Here is a 20,459-nt window from a genome sequence, read left to right on the forward strand (position 1 = left end):
GTATATTAAGCCATAATTCAAATATAAAGTATTTTCACTTTTGCAAGAAAATGCTTATTTTATCTATATTTTACAGTTATATTATGGTATGCTCTGGGAAAATACACATTTAATTTCAGCTTTATACTGTAAATACAATAAAAATGAGTTCTAAATTAAGGAATTGTAACAACTTTCTGCATTCAATGTGTGTGCATGTACTGTATCATTTGATATTTGAACAGTAATAGTAAACAGGACTTATATGTTAAAATATAAAATCAAATTCAAGAGGCTAACGTTTGACAAAAGATTTATAACTTTTAAAGTAAAATCATTCATGTATGCAGGTACTGTATATAGTAACTGCAAGACAATTGCTTGCTGTTCACAGATTTAATTCTGTTTAATTTCTGTCAATATAATACTGAAGACCCAATGGATCCTGTTTAAAAATTAAAGAAATACAATAATAAGGTCAGGAAAGCATCACCAGTTTGTAGCTGAATGAATTTATCAATATTCAGGGAAATACCACACATTCAGTATTTAGCTCTACATGAACTGAGCAAAAACTCACTGCAGTGTTCTCAACTTGAAATTAATTAATCTGCTATTCTCTCAATAGTGTATTCAACAAAACTTGCTGTTTTCAAATAAAAAGTGTAGGTGTTTCAATTGCATATTTTCCATCCCTGAGCATGAAGAGGTTGCTCATAGAAAATAAAACTTTGGTGTTTATGCTGACATATCATTTGCTTCTAGTCAATATGGAGAAGCAATAAAAAGGCAAGCACATTATTATACAACTAAATGTAGATTGAAGTAAGTGATGTAGAATTAAGCGTAGAATTTAAATCAAGGATATTTTCCTTATAACTGTACAATCCAACATTATGCTTTTATATGGAATATTGTGAACACGTTTGGTTACCTTATAATAAAAAAGTTATTGCTGCTCTGGAATCAGTCCGGCAGGTGGACCAAGATACGGTACATTCTGATTCTTTTATTCTGATACCAGCCTGGGACAGGCTGAAGGAACTGATCCTTTTTTGTCTTCAGATTTTGAATACCCTGATTCAAGTATTCAAAATCTTCAGAAGTATTGAGAGTCAAACCAATGGATTTAACCCAAATGGGTTAGATGGGCCGAATGACATACTCTTGTTTGTAACCTTATTGCTTTATGATCTCATTTTGAATTTCTGTTTAGGCCATAGGTGATACTGTGGATAGCTGGAGGGTAACCTAGCAGACAATGAGTGCAAACCAGAGTAGACTTTGTGTGGGTTAAAAGTCAATTTCAAGGCACACACATGCAAAGTAATGTGTGGAAATAAACCAAATTCAGAATATGGAAATCAACCTAGACAGCATGTCTTTGGCCTACTAGAGAAAATTGGATTGCCAAGCTTGGCAAAGACACTAGTTAGTTCTCTCTTTAAAAAGGGCCACAGGGATAACATGGAATGTCCAGTCTGGAATGGCAGTGTCAATCCATGCACTTTTCAAACCTTATCTGAATGTATTTTGAGAGCATGCACTACTTAAAAACTGATAACATTTAAAAGGTTATTAATTTTTTGTCTCGTGTTCATCACTTTCAATTTTTGCTGAGGCTACATAATGTGGGTCCAGTAAGAAAATCTAAAACGAAAACAAAACGTTTTAAATCTGGATCTGTACTAAATATATACTTTATCTAGAAACATTTAAAAAATATTTTAACACAATCAATGTTGAAATTAAAATGAGAAACCCGTTACTGTACTCTTGGTGGAAAAGTAAAATCGTTCTTTTATAGAATCAATATAATGCAGTTTTTATAGGGGGAGGACACAATCATTGTAGATAGAATCCTTTACTCAAAGTCTTGATATTGTCAACTCATTGCTGCTGTTGTTTCAAAAGGTTTAATAATCCTTGATCAATTCTATTGCTTTGCAAGAGAGAACTAGGTGGTGAACAATGCAATGAAGGAAGATGGCAATGTGATACATCTAATTCACTTTTGGTCCTCCAGTTAACTGGTAAACGTACATATGAATGAGCATTTCTTTTTGTAATTTGAAAAATAAAATGTCTTAACAACATTCTTTTAAACAGAAAAGATAAATGTTTTATACAATAATAACACTAGCAGTTTTAAATAGTTACTGTATAATTAATAATAATCAAAAACATCCTATACTCAAAGCACAATCAATTACCTTTGCTAATGTAGGATCTGGTGTAACCTAGTGAGAGCTAGTGACAGCCAATTTCATTTTAAGATAAGTACAGTATATTATTGTAAAACAATCCACACAAATGCAGAACACTACAAATATTGTACATAATAGACAGCAAGGTATCATTGTGTCACGAAATTCACCTACAGTATTATGTAAACGCAAAAAATGAGTTTAATAGCAATAAAATGTATGCCTACCAAATATGTGATGAATAAACTATTCTAAGAGAGAATTAATCAATAAGAATAAAATGTCAAGATTAAAGCACATACAGTATGTACATACACGAACACTTATATACAAAAACGCTACACAGCTGAAACGTTGTGTTTCCTTTCTTTTCTTTTCAACATGGAATAAACCCATTACCTGTCACTTATATACACTGTATATATAGATACAACCATCTAGAGTGCGTGACAAAATTCAGGGAAAGTGCACTACATAATAATACAGTTCTGTTCAGTTACAATAGGAACAAATTCTCATTTGCAACAGCAACCTAGAATATATCCACTTAAACGGCAAGGCATTTACTGGAGACATTTAAATGTTTAGATACTCTAATACTCCTTGACTACTCTCAGGGCTATAACACTTGCATCCCACCTGACTGTTGAACACATCACAGTTTGGTTCACTAATATTCCATGCTACTGCCAACTAATATGTTCATGATTCATTTTCATCAGCTCTATGTCTTTCACACTGATAGCTTTTCGTTACACTGTAAAGGCTTTGTAAGTGAAGACAAAAATAAGTTTTATTTACATTACTATTCTTTATGTCTCTCACATTAAGCAATTTTCAGTAATCCACACATTTAAATTGTATGTTTGTAGAGATCTCCAAACAGAAAAAGGTCAAACAAATCAGAGTTCTGAACCAAAATATGTGATAATTGAATTCACTAGAATTGAAGGCTGCTTGAACTTACCTTGAGCCATAAAAATATCTACAGTATTTGAAAAAGCCTGAATTCGTGTTAAAGTCCGTTTGTAAATCTTTCAACAGGTCAACAAGGGTAACATTATTCGGTCAATCTTGCAATTTCTTTAGAAATCAGCACTGAAAATTGCCTTCAGACAAACAAGTTTCAATTCTTCTGCACCTTGTATAATCTGTTGTAGGAATAAATCTAGCACGCAGACAAATTCATAAGAACAGCAGAGAATAAGGATTTCATTAACAGCAACAGTCTAAGCCTATTTGTGCTGTGCCTCCATTGGATCAAAGGGCCATTATGGTAACATTACCCTAATTGGAGAGCTGCATACATAGAGAACTGTACTTATTACACATGCAAAATGTATCAGTATCACTGAGGTTTCAAATGTTGCTATCAAATCTGTTATTACAGAAGCCATGACTTTGAGTATATTTTGGTCTGGATATATATTTTCCATTTATTCCACATATCAAGTCAAAATTAAATTCATTTCCTTCATGATAGCTTTAAGTATACTCATTCATATTTATACATTATCTAAGAACTGTGGTGACAAGAGAATATATATCATTGTATATTTATATGCCTGTTGTGTTCTCTCCATGCACCGTATGGAAATGTACAGCCACAGAGTAAATCACGAAGGCTCTACTGAAATAAAACAGTTATAGAAGGGAGTATAGGTTTGCATTTCCAGTGTCTCTTTTACATATCCATTATTGTATCAGCCAGCAGTCACTCACATTCCTATTATTTTATAAATTGGAAAATATCTGAATTATTCAAAAGCTAGATTTTTTTTCCTTTGTATAGTTTTCTGTTGCCGATATCTATTTTTTTTAATATGCCTCAAGTTATTGCTACTCATAATCATGGAATGCACAGACTAGGGATGAATATCATTCACACAGTGGTTTCCATCAGAAGCTTTGAGGTATGAGGTATACCACACTACATCACTGTCCTCATAATGAGATCGTTCTGCTGGATAAACAAGTTCCCTCCAGGCCATACCTGCTGACAGGACCTGCTGAACCAAGCATTTAACACTTCTGACTGGGTCCTCCCTGCCATTCTTTCTCATTCCATGCATCATTTTCAGGAGAAAATTTGAGGCAGAGAAGTAGAAAATTGAGCTACCGACTCCAGGGCCCATCTGCGGCGGCAAGGGATAGTAACAAAAGCTTCAATTCAATTCGAAGTCCAACGGGGTAATAGGAAATTCCAAACTGAGGAAATGAAAACTCTAAGCAATTTAAGCTTGTGTAACTGCGTGTTGGGTGCGCATGTGTTTGAAGGGGAGAGAAACAATGGCATACAAACCTCTAAAAATCGCTTACTGCATTTTTTGCCTATGGTAGTAATGATAAATGCCAGAAGAAAGAAGGAGAAGAAATTTATGGTCAAAACAATTTTATTGCAAAGTGTCAGGTACTAGGTTTGCAGCTCTACCTTGTGATAGTTCATACCACTCTGGAAACACCCACTCCAGACCCACTCAAAGAGTTATTTTACACTGAAACTCACTAAGGTGTTGGGAGGGGTCGATGGCCCTAGCCATTTAGTGTTTTATAGAACTCTAGGTAGGGGTTGACACCAATAGAGCTACACACAGAGAATAGTTATCAAAGATATATATATAGATGATTGCCATTGGAAATATTATTGACTGTCTATATTCCAAGCTGCAGTATGTATCATTTGACCACTATAACTATTTAATACATTACTCCAGGAAATTATTTGGTTATTTTTCTAATGTGTACTGATAAACAGTGAAAAGGCATCTAACACATCAGTAGCTTATAACTTTCAAATCAAGCTAATTAGTTTTTCTGAATATCCATTAAAAAATGCATGACTTCAATGTAAGATACGATCATGTTCTGTTGAATAATGAAGATTATCTGCTTGAAGTCAATGTGATTGAAGGTGTCCTGTCTGTGAGAGACGTTATGCAGAGAATCAAATGTTCTGCATCCACAATCAGCACACAAGTCAAGAGAAACAAAGAAACCTACTCAATGAGGTACAGGCCATTTCCTGGATGTCAGAGTTACAGTACCATACTGGCCCATGACTGTCAGATTCATCTTTTTCAGACTGTAGTGGCTGCGACACGGGAAATTCCAGAAAGAACTTATCTGCGCGTCAGTAGTATGACAGCAGCTCAGTGTCTGGAGTAAAATAATAGGCATGATTGGAGGCCATTAAGAGGTAACATGTTGACAGCTGAAAAATGAAATTACTGTATTCTGAGAACAAGAGAACATCTGAGATTGGAGAAAAGGAGAGAGGCTGAGCACCCTATTCGCTGGTGAATGTGGTTTGGCCCTTGACAGACCTGATGGAAGACCATGTGGGTAGAGGTATCTCAGTGAGCATTATGCTGACTGTTGCGTTGTTCAAGCCAACAGGTGGGGTACAAGACGTGTAGGGGGTTAATCATGTGGGAAGAAATCTAATTCTGAACAAGAATGCTTTTGGCCCACACTGAACACAAACTTGTAATCCAATGATATACTGACAAAGTCAGTAAGCCAACGCTTTTGCTTCTGGAAGTCAATCTGGAGTGTGGATTCCAGCAGGACAATGAAAGACAAGTTCATGGATTATAGCACAAAGAAGTTGAATTTACTTTGTACTTGACTGAAAGATTGTCATGGAAGTATACAAGCACTATGCCAAATAAGTGCAAAGATTTTGATAAGGTATTGAATGCAGGGAAACATAGGCAGTTTATTATCGAGTGCTTCAACAGGGTGGGTTGTATCCCCATAAACAAAACTATCATCATAAACGGCACCCATGTCATTTATAAAGACTCAGACATCACAGTTTGAAAACCATAGGGTTTTGTTACCTCTTTACCTTTCTGAATATGTACAGTAGCTTGCTGTGACATTACCTATAGAATATAACAAACACACTCTTGAGTAATAGTAGAAACATCTTTCCACGTGAAGAAGGCTCAACATGCTAAACTGTGTTTCGTCTTTCTACTGTACAGTTCAACGTGCTGTATGATGAATGTTGATGAATCCTGATGCAGCTCCCCACTCAAACATTTTCGAAAAAGGCTGACAATAAAGGGTCAAGGAAATGCCATATGGAATTATTTTAGTTCTGATTTATTGACCCACATATTTAATAGAACAGTAAGAACCAACAAGTTGACTAAACAGAAGAAATCAAACCAAACTTTGCTTTGAGAAATTAAAAATAATATTTATTTAAAAATAAAATTTTATTTCCCTTGTCTTTTAAAAATACATACTGTATATAAATAGTCACACTGCTATAAATACTACAAAAGCATGAACATTTTTAATTGTTTTATTTTTATGATGTATAAAAAGGGAGAATAGAGGCTTTCTACCTCTCCTAACCACTTCAGATTCGAGCCAACAATATAAATGTGCCAAGAATTTGAGGATTTTGCCATAGTGTATCGACAACTGGAAATCCACAATGTAAGCCTTTGTGAATTAAAAAAAAAAATGAGGCACCAAACAGAAATTATTTTTTTCTGGAAATCACAGGGAGTTAGTATAGATATGTTGTCCTTGTTACAATGTACTGTACAGTATGTGTAAATTCTGTTAGAAACCCTACAGTATCTGTCAGTGACCATAAGAAACAATGGCTGTATAAAAAATATCTCCCAACCAGGAAGAATAGGTTTTGAAGAATTTATAGTTTTCTTTAATAAGGCCTTTGGGAAATTCAGCCATTGGTTTCCAAATGTTAAACATTTGTGCACTGACATCTGTCATCTATGCATGTACAGTATCTATGCAGTATACAGTATGTCTCTGTAAAAATGCTATTACTTTCACCCTGTGCAAAATATTTATTTCTGTACACATGGAGCTAAACACTGTCTTAATCAACCTATTACACAACCTTCGAACCCTCCCCCGACACCATATGGTATAAAGCGGTTTGGTAAATGACATGACATGACAATCTAAGCACCCCAAAGTAAGCTGAAAAGCAACCGGTCTGTTGTAGTGGAATTTCTAGGTAGTCACTGTGATACTGATTCCTGGAAATGAGCTACTGTAATACACTATCACTCTCACTTACTCACCAATTTAAATGTCCAGTCCCATTTCTCCTCAAATTCTCATAAGTGATATGCTGTATACAGTATACTGGACATTTATTTCTTTAAGCTTTTATTAGTATTTTTTAATACATTGAATTGATGAGATTTCTTGATTGAACTCAAAGTAATTTATTTTGGGGGTGACATCAATTGGTTTTTCGCAGTAACTACACTGTAATGAGTATCTTGCACAGGAAAATTAATATAATTTTTTATTAGTCATTAGACGCTGAGTACATTGTTGTAAAAATTAATACACCTAACCACCAGCAATTCTTGTTCTGGGAAACAAAACGTAGTTATCTTATTTGAAAACTGGAGTGAACTTTTAGTTTTTTTAAGAATTACTTCCTTCCTTAGGTAATGTAGTGTACTAACTTAACATGTTTAAGGTTTATGCACCAATTACTGCATTGTATTTTGGTTTCAAATCCTGTTTATCTTCTTCCATCTTCTTTAAATTACTTGCCGTGTACTTTCCAAGCAAAACATCTGCTAAGACAGCTGCTGCCAACTACTGCTCCAGAGGCAAGTCTTCAGTATGTCTTTATAAATATTTTATTTTATGAAGTATCTTTGCACAAACTAATTAACACCATTAAAACTCATGTATTTGCTTATGCTTTTTTATTTGTTTCCAAGTTGCCTTATGAGTTTCATCTCTCCATTTCTTTCTTTGCTATTTCAAAGAAGAAAAAAAGGTGTGAACTTTGAGCAACTCCTTAATTAGGGCCTGCAGCTTTCCATGCAAATCATAGTTTGATTAGTAAACAAAGCTGTCGAGTCTGCATACAAAGTTAGGGCAACGTTTGTAGTCTTTTAGAATATGTTATGTTTCCAGACTTACTATAATCTGTTTTTTAAGGTGCTTGTATGTGCAAGTAAAAATAAACTGAAAGAAACTGCTTTACTAAAGTGGTACAGATATCATTTACCTACAGAGAAGCTGAAATGACTATTAAGAACATAAGTAGTTCATGATCACTAGGTTTTCAAAATTAAAATGAACAGCAGTCTTTTGATTTAAAACATCTGCATTACATTTTTACCTTCAATTAATACAAAATATTCTTTAATCATTAGAGAGACCAAGTTTTTATAGAAATGTCTTATAAACAAGTTGGTGTTTAAAATTAGTACACACAATCTATCTGTTATCTAGTTAGTATATAACAGTAGGTCTATATTAAGACAAGCAAAGTGATAGGTTGTTTCTATTACAGTATGCAAGTTAGGGATTTTAAAACAATGAATCAAGAAAAACAGTGAAAAAAATATTAGGTGTTATTCAAGTTTTCCACAAACTAAAAAATACAGAGAAACATACATAATGAAAACCAAAGTATGTACAGATAGAATCACATATGCTTTACAAAAGATTGTAAAAGACTTAACTTCATCTGTATTTTACAAATAGTCTCATTTGTCCTGCGCAAAATGTTAACAAACTCATTTTTGTCTAAAACATGATTTGCTACCAAAAGGTTCAACTAAGAATTAATAATTATTGATTTAGTATGCATTGATAGACATGTAACAACAACAACTTTACAGTGTTATTCTATCTATGCTTTAAAAACTCATGTTTTCTGATAAACTTGACTAGTTCTGAATACATACATACATCATGTGTGTGAGATTCATTTCTGGATTATCAGACAGTATTTCTGAACTTGGGTATTTCCTTTTTTTGCAGCAAGTAAGGGGTTTACCATGATAATTAAGTTCTGTCTAATTAAGCACCATTTTGTGTACAGTAATAACTATACTGCTGTGTTGCAATCTGTAACTAAATTCAGCACTCACGAGGATCACTTGCAGCTTAATTATCACCCTTAATTATCTGTAAAGACTGATCTTTCATGGGAACTATCACATACCATCTTTTCTTTTTAAAGTAAATTGTTCAATGAAGTGTAACAAACACAGATTTTAATGTCTGTGGTATATAAGGCTAATTTGAATAACTCCCTAAATTGGGTTTGGTTTACTTCTGACATTTTCTCCACAGCAAGTAATTGCTATCACTGTTAAAACATTGATGCTAATGAAGTAGATTAAGTCTTTATTAAAATAAGAAAAAAAATATTATGTATTCCAGAAGTTTTAAAAACTATATGAATCTATACAGTCAATGAAAATTATAACCACACTCCATTGCTTTTGTGATTTACTTCCCACGTAAATCCAACGACTGTAATAGAAAAGGCTAAAATGGTATGAAAAATTATTGATCGCTATTGATAAATACTATGTTACTCATTAAAAGAGTAACAGAAAAATAGTCACAAACACCACAATACATCTTATTATTTTAAAGAATATATAAATAAAACAAATAGTCATTTATAATGTTTGTAAAGTGTCTATTATTACAGACAGTAATAATAATTTAATAATAATAATACATTCACGATATGACAGAAATCGTATATCCCATAATACAGTGCTTCTAGCCCTGTTTCTAGCAGTGTGTTGGGATTGTAAAACAGAAAACTGCTCCAAGCGGTTGCTCTGCATGTTACACAATCTGTGGACATAATGTTCCCTTCATACCTGATTACATGTTACATGTTACATGTTACATGTTATTTATGTTATGTTATGTTATGTTATTACATGTTACTGTTATTGCTATTGTGTTACTGTATATTGTCTTATCTTCTGTCCTATTTATATACTGCACCTGAGTGACTAATGAGAAACACTTTTCATTATACTATGCACCTGTGTAAGTTTAATGACAATAAAGTTGAATTGAATGGCACTCACTGTCAGCTGCTGGGTCAGGCTGCATGGCCTGGTTGTTTTTCCTAACCTCCCCCCGTAATTAACAATTAAGGTTTCCTTCTCTGTCTCCTGACAATTAGTTACACTCAGGCTTTAATTAGCATTGGAATACTCAAATCTGGTACCTTTTGGTGTTACAACTGATCATTTGAAACATAGAACAACTTATTTTTTCATGCTTAGACCACGCACTAAGAAAAACATTGATAGGCATTTTAAATTTGAATTAACAGGAAAACACCCAGTCTAAAGAAGGGATTGATCTGATTTCAAAGGTAACATACCAATCTCTGATGTTTAAATTGAAACACTCGAGTTCACCAGATCTTGTGCGGCACTAGGGACAATCAGTTAGATAATAGAAGGGAAAAAAAAGTGCTGATGCAGAAGCCCCCCAAATCTGTTCACTAAAAAAGATGGAGTTAAGTGTAAAGAATCTTGTTGAACAAAATGGATAAGACACAAGATTACAAGAACGATTGCCGTAAAAATGGTATGGAAAGGAACCGCCAGATGAAGTGTGGCAGAATAAAAAAAATGCTGAGGAATAGTATGTAGCATAGTGTATACTGTAGGTGTGTGACTTTGCAAAAGAGATGTACCTGTTTGATGTGAAACATGATCATCAACAAACTTAAAATATATTGGAACCCTTGCTTCACAGGAGAATTAATTGTAGCAGTGTATGACTCAACATTAACAAATGGGATAACATTGAGAAAAACTTGCTTTGAGAAAACAAATGCAAGAAGATATCAAGCTACAGTGTATTATTATTTTCAGGGTGGGTAAACTGCAAGTCTGCAATAACAGCTCTGTTAGACATACAGTAGTTACGCTTTTAGTTTCAAATTAATTTCATGTACTGTATGATCAACTCTTGTAGTAAATTGATATTTGTTTTGCACTGAAGAAGCTATTTTTGTGCTGGACTGCTGTGGTTTGTAAATATTTAGATTTCCATAGTACTGTTTAAGCCTATCTTCAAGTATGCGTTTATGCTCTGACCCACCAATAAATACAGTAAGAGCATAACCAAATAGTGCGTCAGGTCATCTCCAGAGGCAAATGCAGCTGCAAATACAGTATGTTGTGATATTGATTCTACTACAGCAGATGTTTATACAGTAGATGTCAGTGGAGATAGAAGACTATTCAGTCAACACAAAGTAATGCAGTTTTGCATGAGATATAGGTAGCACTTCAGTGACTTCTGGCCTAAATTGAACTTCCCATAAACCCAACTTCTGCCTGTAAAACCTTAAGGCTATCAGAATTGACACATTAGTCACGTTTACTGTTTCTGTCAGCTTTGGGATTAGGCATATGCACCAGGAATCATGCATCCTGCGAAGTCACTTACATCAACCTTCTTTCCCTACCTTCATTCCTCACTGATATCTGTACTACATTCTGAGATATTGGGTCTATTATTACAGTAATCTACAGTCCTCAGAGCTAATCATACGTTGGGCAATTCTCACTACTTTAGAAGTACAATTATGTATATACCATACTCTAATATTGAGGTAGAGGGATGTAATGTAATATGATGTATAAATATGGTACAATACATGTGTATATAAAATAAGATTTATGAGGTTAAGAAAAGTGTGCAATGTGCAATTGTTAGACTGTTTCCATTTGTGAAAGTAATAAGTTGTTCCTGGCAAATAAGTGTCATTCATCTTATAAAACACATGTAACCTAAAGGCACCACTTCAGCACGTTACTGTATTACAAAAATTCTTCTGGCAATACAGGGTGTGAAATATCACCCTAGGCTGAAAGCTATTCACAGTAGTCTTCTATGTATTTCAGACTATCACTTATATTCACATTTTTCACAAATCTGCAACTCACATATTTCCATATATACTGTCAAAACATATCTCTGTGTGGTTAAGGTTTTTTAACAAAATTTATATACATGCAGATTACTTCATGGAAATAAGTTATCAATATACGGCGCATAAAGTAATTGACTAAAATGAATAATCAAGTAATGAATATGCTTTAAACTAAATTGATAATCAGAATGAAATAGGATGGTGATTGCAGCTGGAGGCAAATAAGCATACATTCACTGATAAAGTTGAGATTATCATGAGATTAGTACAGGTTCAGCACTTCTAGCAAGAAGGAAACTCATAATGCACTACAATTCAGTCCTGACATGTAAAACAATGAGGGGATCATTCCCCCTAGCTGTTCATTAACCCTATAGTTGTGTCAGAGCAAAGGCAACGCATTGTTTTTAATTCTCCAATTAAAATGCTGCTGGCAAATAACAATGATAACTGAAAACATCTAGTTGCAAGTCATTTACTGACCAATATTTCACAGATTGACAGACTAGTACAATAATGTTGCCTTGATCTAAGATAAAATAAAAAAAAATCATAATGTTTTGTTTTCAATGTTATGAAAGAAAAGTAAGCATGCATAAAGACTAGATATTCAAACCACAAAACCACAGCTTGCCTGGAAACACTATTTGTTAGTTCTGATGGAAAAAGACTGCAGACAGTACAAATTGAACATTTTGTACACACTATGACAAGAGCCTCAGTAAACAGTTTCCAAAGTGGTACAATGTTGTTTCTAGATACTACTACTACTTTAATGTTTGCAGTTAAAAATTATATTGGCTGGTGGTTGAAGGAGGATAAGAATTAAGTAGATTTTTTTAAATTATATGTTAAATTAATGTATAATAACACATTGTTTCATTGCATGTATCATAAGAAGAAGTTAGAAACAAAAAGGAAAAGGTAATTTATTTTTGCTAATAGCTCTGTATCATTATTATTCTGCTTTTTCATCATACTAATGATAAAAATGGCAGCTGGACATGGATTTTGCAATTCAGACTTATGTTGTTAAACTCATTAAGATTTAAGATTAATTATGAGCAATTATTTTCAGTGTGCTATAATTAAACTGTAATAATGTTAATGGTGTTAAGTGTTGCAATTCAAAATATTGCAGCTCATTCTTTAGTATTTAGTTAGCCCACATGTATTTGCTTGGCAGTGTGTTGTTTATAAATTCAGTGTTGCCTCTTCTGCATTCAAATTGGGTTTTCATTAAAAAAGCAACAAAATTTAATCATAATTCTTAGCATTGCTTTTGTACATAGTCCATAAGCAAGATATAGAAGATGTAGTAGCAATAATTAAGCCCATAGTTAAATAAGCTTAGAAAATTAATAACATTATTGACCATATATTTAATTTCTCAAAAGAAAATACAAAGCAAGACATACTTTGCTTTAATGTAAACAGCTTCAAATACTCTTAACTTTATGTCATACAAATTTGTCAGTTTATCAATGTCTATAATTGTTGGATTGCACAACCACGATTTCAACTTTTATCTCATTTATGCAATTTAGATTTATCTGGTTATTTGCTTAAAGTCATTATCATGTTGTTAAATAAATGTAGCCAATTTCCTGAAGATACTACATGGTACCAGGGAATATGATTCTGTTGTTCCCTTTAAAATATCTCCATGTGTTACAATAGGGTTCCAAAATGTTTTTACAGTAACTAACCTGTAGAGTGTTGGTGGCAGTTTGATGAAATTGAATGTCATCTCGTCTGTCCCTGCTCAAAAGTAGTGACAAGTGTTCATTTATGTTAAGTAGGCTTGACTCAAAAGGGACTAAATAAACTAAATAAAGAAAACTTAGATTTAATATATGTCATCTTGTCTACCCCACTACAAAAGTGGCAGTATGAGGAACATAACATGTTAATTTATGTTATACAAGATTTATACAAAGTGGGTATTAAAGAAAAAAAGTAAACTAAATAAAGAAAACCTGGCAAGTACTATTAAACACCAAAATTATATACCATAAGTAAACATATCTTCATTAGTTGAAATTGAGTAACAAAATAATAGCTTTTATGTCAACACTTTGTACCTAGAATACATACAGTATGAATCTAAAGAGCCTATTACTATTATGAGTTTTAAAAATGTAAAAAAAAAAAGTTTTAAAACATTGGGGGCACTCCTGAGCACCCTTGTGAAACACAAATTATAAATGGAAAACTCTAAGCCCTTGCAAACCCAAACAGGAAGTTGGCAATAAATGATTTTTCACATGGATCAATTTTTTATTCAGTATGAGTTGTATATCAGTAAAAGAGAAGAAAGGACGGTTGTCACGGTTGTCTCCCTCCTCTAGAGGGCGCTCCTGCCCTTTTCACATTGTTTCTAGTTTATTACGTACACCTGTTAATTTTTTCCTGGTTATTATTTAAATCCAGTGCTGCGGGAGCTCAGGACTCTGCATTGGAAGATGGACGTCTGGAAGCCCGCCTACCAGCGGGTCCAGGAGAGACCCGACGGCATCGGCTTCATCACGGCGTCCCGACCAGCTGAGTCTGGGGCTTGGAGCGCCTGGCCTCTTTGGACTTCCCTTTTTGGACTTGTTTGCCTGCACTCCCCCCTTGCACCTGGGTCACCGTCGGCACTGCCCCCCTGTTCTCCATCCCTCCCATTCCTCACCGTGTTTTCCCCTTAGCCCTTTCCAGTCACTTCCGGATTGTACCGTCTCCACAGGGTCCTAAACTAAGGACGACAAGGGACTCAGGACTGGCTCCCGGTACAGAAACACAATGATTTGGCTGTGAAGTAAAAATGTGGTGGTGACTACACAATTTTGAATTTATATATAAAGTATATAATCTCTTTGGAATATAACATTTGAAAACATTTGAATAATTCCAGGCTTGACAGAGATCTTATGATACTGTATATGTCCCAGGACCCAGCAGCTGTGAGAGAGCAACTAACTGCAACACTACTATGCTGCATGATTTATGAATTATAACCCTTGCTTGAAAATACTGCAAGCCTTTTTCATAAATGAGCATTCTAAATTAGATTTTTTAGTCTTTCCACAAAATACTAAACAGAGTATAAGAAGATGTACTGTAGTAACAGGGAATTCATTGAGGTACAATCTAAATGTTCCACTTTAGAATTGTATTTGATCATAAAAAGACATTTCTTATGATGTATGTATCTTATTCATCATGGATTTTATAATCTCAGATATTTTTATATTGCTTAAAATAGTAAACTGAAAGGTGTGAAATACATATACTGTAAATTCCCAAAATAATAATTATTTTGAATACCTTCTTACAAAAATGCTAGAGTTTATTATTATTAATGCTGCTGTGGTTAACATGGTTTGCTTGATCATTTTTTACCAGTTACTTTTCAAAGTGGGAGGATAAGGCACTTGACAGATAAAAGTTCCTGTCTGTGCCTGTACAGAATGCATTTTATACCCTGGAGATGCCTGGGTGGAATCCGGATTATACCATCAGCTTACTGTTTCTATGCCACAAGTAACTACAGTATGTGCTGCAAAGGCAGGGTGGTTTGAAGTCTGCTGGGAAGTACTCAGCCTGCCACATACACTAGCAGTATTCCTTCTCACTTGTCACGTGCCTAGAAACTTCTGTTTTGTGTGAGAGCCTCACACTGGCCTTCATGCAATATGGCAGCCCTTCTCTCGACTAGACCAGAAGTGGTAGGGCAAAGCATCCATTCATGTTAGGGACATGTCTCCTGGGCTGGGCTGGAAGTTCTGCTGGGTGAAAAGAATTGACCAAGAATAATTCATGTACAGTAAGTGGGGTGTCGAAAATATACTGTATACTCCTCAACAGCAACCTGAGAAAAAATATTTTAATAATTATTTCAACCACTTTTCAATAGCAGGCTAGTGTGTGGTTGCATTCAGGTGAACAATCCAGAGCATTGTTCTTCATTAAATTGGTCAGAAAGGTTGGTGATTTACTACTTGAGACAATAATGGAGGGATGAGAGAGCCTGTTACATGACTGAGTTCATAAAGTTTATGTGTTTTTTGCCCAGTCAGTAAACATCCCTATTTGTCAACTAAGGTACAAAGCTATTTCCTTTAGCTAGACAGAAAATAGAAAAAATTTTTTTTAGTATTTTTAGAGAAGACACTTTGCAAACCCTATTTAGAAGCCTATTTAGAACACCTTTATTGTGTGTGCTTCCCTTTCTAAACTACAGCTAAAAGAAGCACAAAACTTTGCAGACATCTGGCCGTAGCCTCCAGCTATATCGAAGATGCTTTTATAGATACAGACATCTGAGGGTTCCATCCACAGGGCAGGTTTTTGCAGTGTTCATAGAGTAGTTATTGTCTGATATTTTATCTAGTCTTTGGCTTGGTTTCAGCAGCAGATTAAGAACAGCTACTATGGTGAGATAATACGAAACACTTATTGAGAAAAAACAGTGGCAGTGCATAGTTGGTGCAAAAGAAACAGAAATTGAAACTCTTCAGGAGATAAATTAACTGTTCATTTAATGACATGAATGCTGTAAATATCAGAAAACTATAAAATACTTTTATACTTTTTGATTTCAATAAGGGTTTTACATGCCATGCACTGATGTTTTTGGAAAATGCTGTTCCTTCCTCCGAAGATAATTAAACACAAGCTTGAATCACCTATTTTGAAATTGTTGGCAAACAGAATTTTTCAAGTTAATATTCATGTAAGTTCAGTGTGGTTTCCTGGCAGAAAAAGTCAGACCCACTTTTCATTAAAACGAAAAATCATTTCCTCCATGCAAAAGGTATCGACTTTGGTTGCTAAGGACTTCTTCAAAATATTCAGTCTGCGAGTCTCTGTGCATGTTTCTGTGGGTGGGTGGAAAAGAACCTGTGTTTTCCTGCATATGAGCTTTGATAGACCAGGCTTCAAAAGAAAGACATTGACATAATAACAATAATAATGATGATCATCATCATTTGCCTTAATACTGACTGACTGATGCAGTTAATGAAAGAGTTCTTTTATTTTGGTTATTTAACTGAATCCTACGTACTATGTGGTAAAATGAATTAGCAAAACAGTTATGTCCCATAGAAATTCACACAGATATATAATTTATATTAATAATAATAATAATGATAATAATAATTGCTTACACTTATATAGCGCTTTTCTAGACACTCCACTCAAAGCGCTTTACAGGTAATGGGGACTCTCCTCCACCACCACCAATGTGCAGCATCCACCTACATATTAATTTACCTGCATATTAATTTACAAAATAGTTACAAAAATAGCAGCCTAATTCTATAGTTTGTACTTTATCTCTGTTTTGAAGATTTAGAGTCAATTTACTTCCCTGCATATCCTCACTAGTGTACAACACATTCCTGCAAAAATGGAGTTTATAACGGATGTTTGGGAGGGATGACAACAACCACGCTCCATCATACACAGCTGTCAATAATTAGCAATCGCTCCCATTACCAAATACTATAAATACCAACGTGATTTCCTACTACCCCTCGCGTGCGACTTTTGCATCCCACCTCCACCCCATCTCCACCTCTGCAGCGACCCCTTGGTTACCCTGCATCGGGGTCCTGGCCTCTTTGTCCTGTGGCCAGGAAGTCGTCCCTCAGCCAAGCGGGTTAAGCCAATATCCGCTCCATAATAGTTCATCACGCTTTGCTCTTGGGCATTGTCATTCTTAGTGAAAAGACATTACCAATTCTTTGTAAAGAGCCTTCAAGTGACTGCCAAGTTTGAAATCAGGCCAAATCATTAAAATAAGGCTACAAACACTCCAAATAAATTAGTCCCAAACAGGAGAAGGTACAGTATTACCATTTTAATCCTCATGAAAAGCTAACATGCATCCAACATACATCCCCAATACATCGAAACATGTACATGATTTATTCTTAAACACCTCACAATATAAAATATCAGCATGATTAAGCAGATAGAGACTTGACCTCGAGAATGCTTTCATGCATGGAACCTACAAGGTTTCTGAACATCCACATGGGACAAAATTCTCCATTTGAGTAATTTCTTCGGCTCTTCTACCCCAGATCATAATTATATCATACATCACAAAGCAAGTGACATAAATCAAACATTTGGACGAAAGAAGCCTATTTGTCTTGCCTTTCAAATAGGTTATAAGCATAATTAGACCTGTAAAAATGTGATTTGCCTCAGAAGAATCAGTATAATCTAGTTTGATTTTGCAATAACTATCATGTTATTTTCAAGGCAGACAGATAAAAAAGACAAGAAATGAGGATCAGCTTAGCACTGGTGCTAAGCAGGTGCCTTATATGAAAAAGTGGCCTGAACAGGACATACAGTAGTGCTGTATTGCTCATCACCCAAGCATTTCAAATCATGCGTACTGTGAAGTGCATACACGTATAAGAACAGGTATTAAAAAAATAGTCAAGTAGTGGAACACCTCCACCCACACTAAATATGTTACAAAATCACTCCAGACTGCAAACAGGTCTAATTAGGATGCAAACAGAAAGGATGAGATACAGAATTCCAAAAGGCAAATGTTTCATGAAAATACTCTACAACATAGTCCACTACAGTAAAATCAATTTTGTTTTACAATACACTATATAATTCATTTGATACTTGTTTGACATTCAGTCATTGTCGCAACAGAAGAGAAATGGGTTGAATCAGAGAAAGCACTGATTTTGATTGTGCATAATTCTGTTCAAGGAATTTGCTCATGTAAAACATTTTAAAATGCACCATAATATCTTTAAATGCACATTTGCAGGACAGTGTACATGTTTCATATCATGCCCCCTGGCATGTTATTATCATTAACATGCTTTCCGTAACACACTTTCAAACTCCTTTAATCTTTATCCACTACAGTACATACAGTTCTTTACATGAACAACCCAAACCCTTGAAAAGACTGTAGGGTTATCACATTATACTGTATATCACCCTAATTATAGGCATTGTAAAATACTAACATAACTTTTCTTCTCCTAAGCTCACCCAATCATTTTTTTCAAAACAGACAGAAAGGCTCCCTAAGATACAGTATGTTCGGTAATGACATTTCTTTGTATTATGCCTCAATAATATAATTCAAGCCTGAAAGCAGAAGGTATGGTCTTATATCATAATAGCTCTTCTTTAATGCTTTAATGCTCCATAAAATAAGAAAAATGCAAACTCAGATGTTTTTGTAGCACAAAATATTGATATTACCTTTACAAATTTAAATAATTCATCAAAGCCTATGACACACGCACATACAAAGTCAGCCAGATATACCGTATATGCTTTAATGAGGGTGCTATATTCCTTATAATTCTAAAAGCGGGTATTTCTAAAATTGCTGACAATGATAATACTGCAGTTCTGCACTTTTTGGGGCCAAATATTCAATGTTATCTGTAACAAAAGAATGGAAATTTCAATGGAAAGAAAGGCTAGGTAAAAAACAGAACCAAATCCATTCAATGAGTATTCATACAGTGAATAAAGTACGATCAAAAATTGTTTTGAGAGTTATTGAGGAGGGATAGATAATCTTGCATTGTGAACTACTATAGTTTTCTCTTATACTGGCCTTCTGTTGTACTGTACTTCTACAATAATGTAAGACAATGAAATATTGGAAATATATGAATCATTTGAACATAAAGTGTTTTATAAATCAAAAGCAGATTCAGAAATCTGGTAGATCTATTTTTTTCTGTTGCAGACTTCAAAACAAATAACTTTAATTGCTGTTAATACCATACATGAAACAGAGTTTTGATTGTTGCACATGAAAAATAAAATCCTGGATCAATATGTGGGGGCTTTTGACTTCCAAAAATTCTAAGCTTGGAATTACAAATTTAAATTAAATTTAAATTAATGAAGTTTACTTGATCCCTTGAAAGTGCAATTGTATGAGACTTGTTTCTTGTGTATGCCTGGTCAAGGGACACTACATATACACTGTTTTAATTAAGAGTGTCCTTACATGTTAAGTTATGTTTTGGAAACAGATTCCCTTTAATCTGTCCACTCTGCCAAACAAGGATGTTGCTTACCCTCACCTAGTTCATCCATTTATTTTCGAACCCCTTTATCCAATTCAGGATCACAGAGAAGTCAAAGCCTATCTCTACAAGCGCGGTGGGATATATTGTATACAGTACTGTACACCCTGGATGGGTCACCAGTCCATCACAGGGCACATCCACACACAGGCATGCCCACACTCACAGCAGAGCCAGTTTTCCCAGAAGCCAATAAACCTATTAGAAGCCAATAAACCTATTAAACTGTGAACCTTTGAAACACTGTAACACAGGTTTGTATTGTTAAAAATACTTACAAATGCTCTACTGAAAGTATTCCTTGCTACAGTACATACTGTACAGTATTTGTTTTACAGTATACAGTACAAACTATTGCTTTTCATGTATAGGTAGATGACTAATTTTAATGTCAACATAATTTGGGAAAACTGACAAACTAAGCCTGAAATGGGGAAAATACAAAAGCTACCATACCGT

At 34.4% G+C, this 20,459-nt stretch overlaps 1 protein-coding gene across 2 annotated transcripts in view; it reads right to left on the reverse strand.

Moving 5' to 3' along the window:
* The window catches only part of il1rapl1a (interleukin 1 receptor accessory protein-like 1a), a 514,328-nt gene that overhangs the window by 301,888 nt on the left and 191,981 nt on the right, over window positions 1-20,459 (reverse strand). The window lies entirely within an intron of this gene.

This window comes from Lepisosteus oculatus, chromosome 15 (genome assembly GCF_040954835.1).
Source record: "Lepisosteus oculatus isolate fLepOcu1 chromosome 15, fLepOcu1.hap2, whole genome shotgun sequence".
Classification (NCBI taxonomy): Eukaryota; Metazoa; Chordata; class Actinopteri; order Semionotiformes; family Lepisosteidae; genus Lepisosteus; species Lepisosteus oculatus.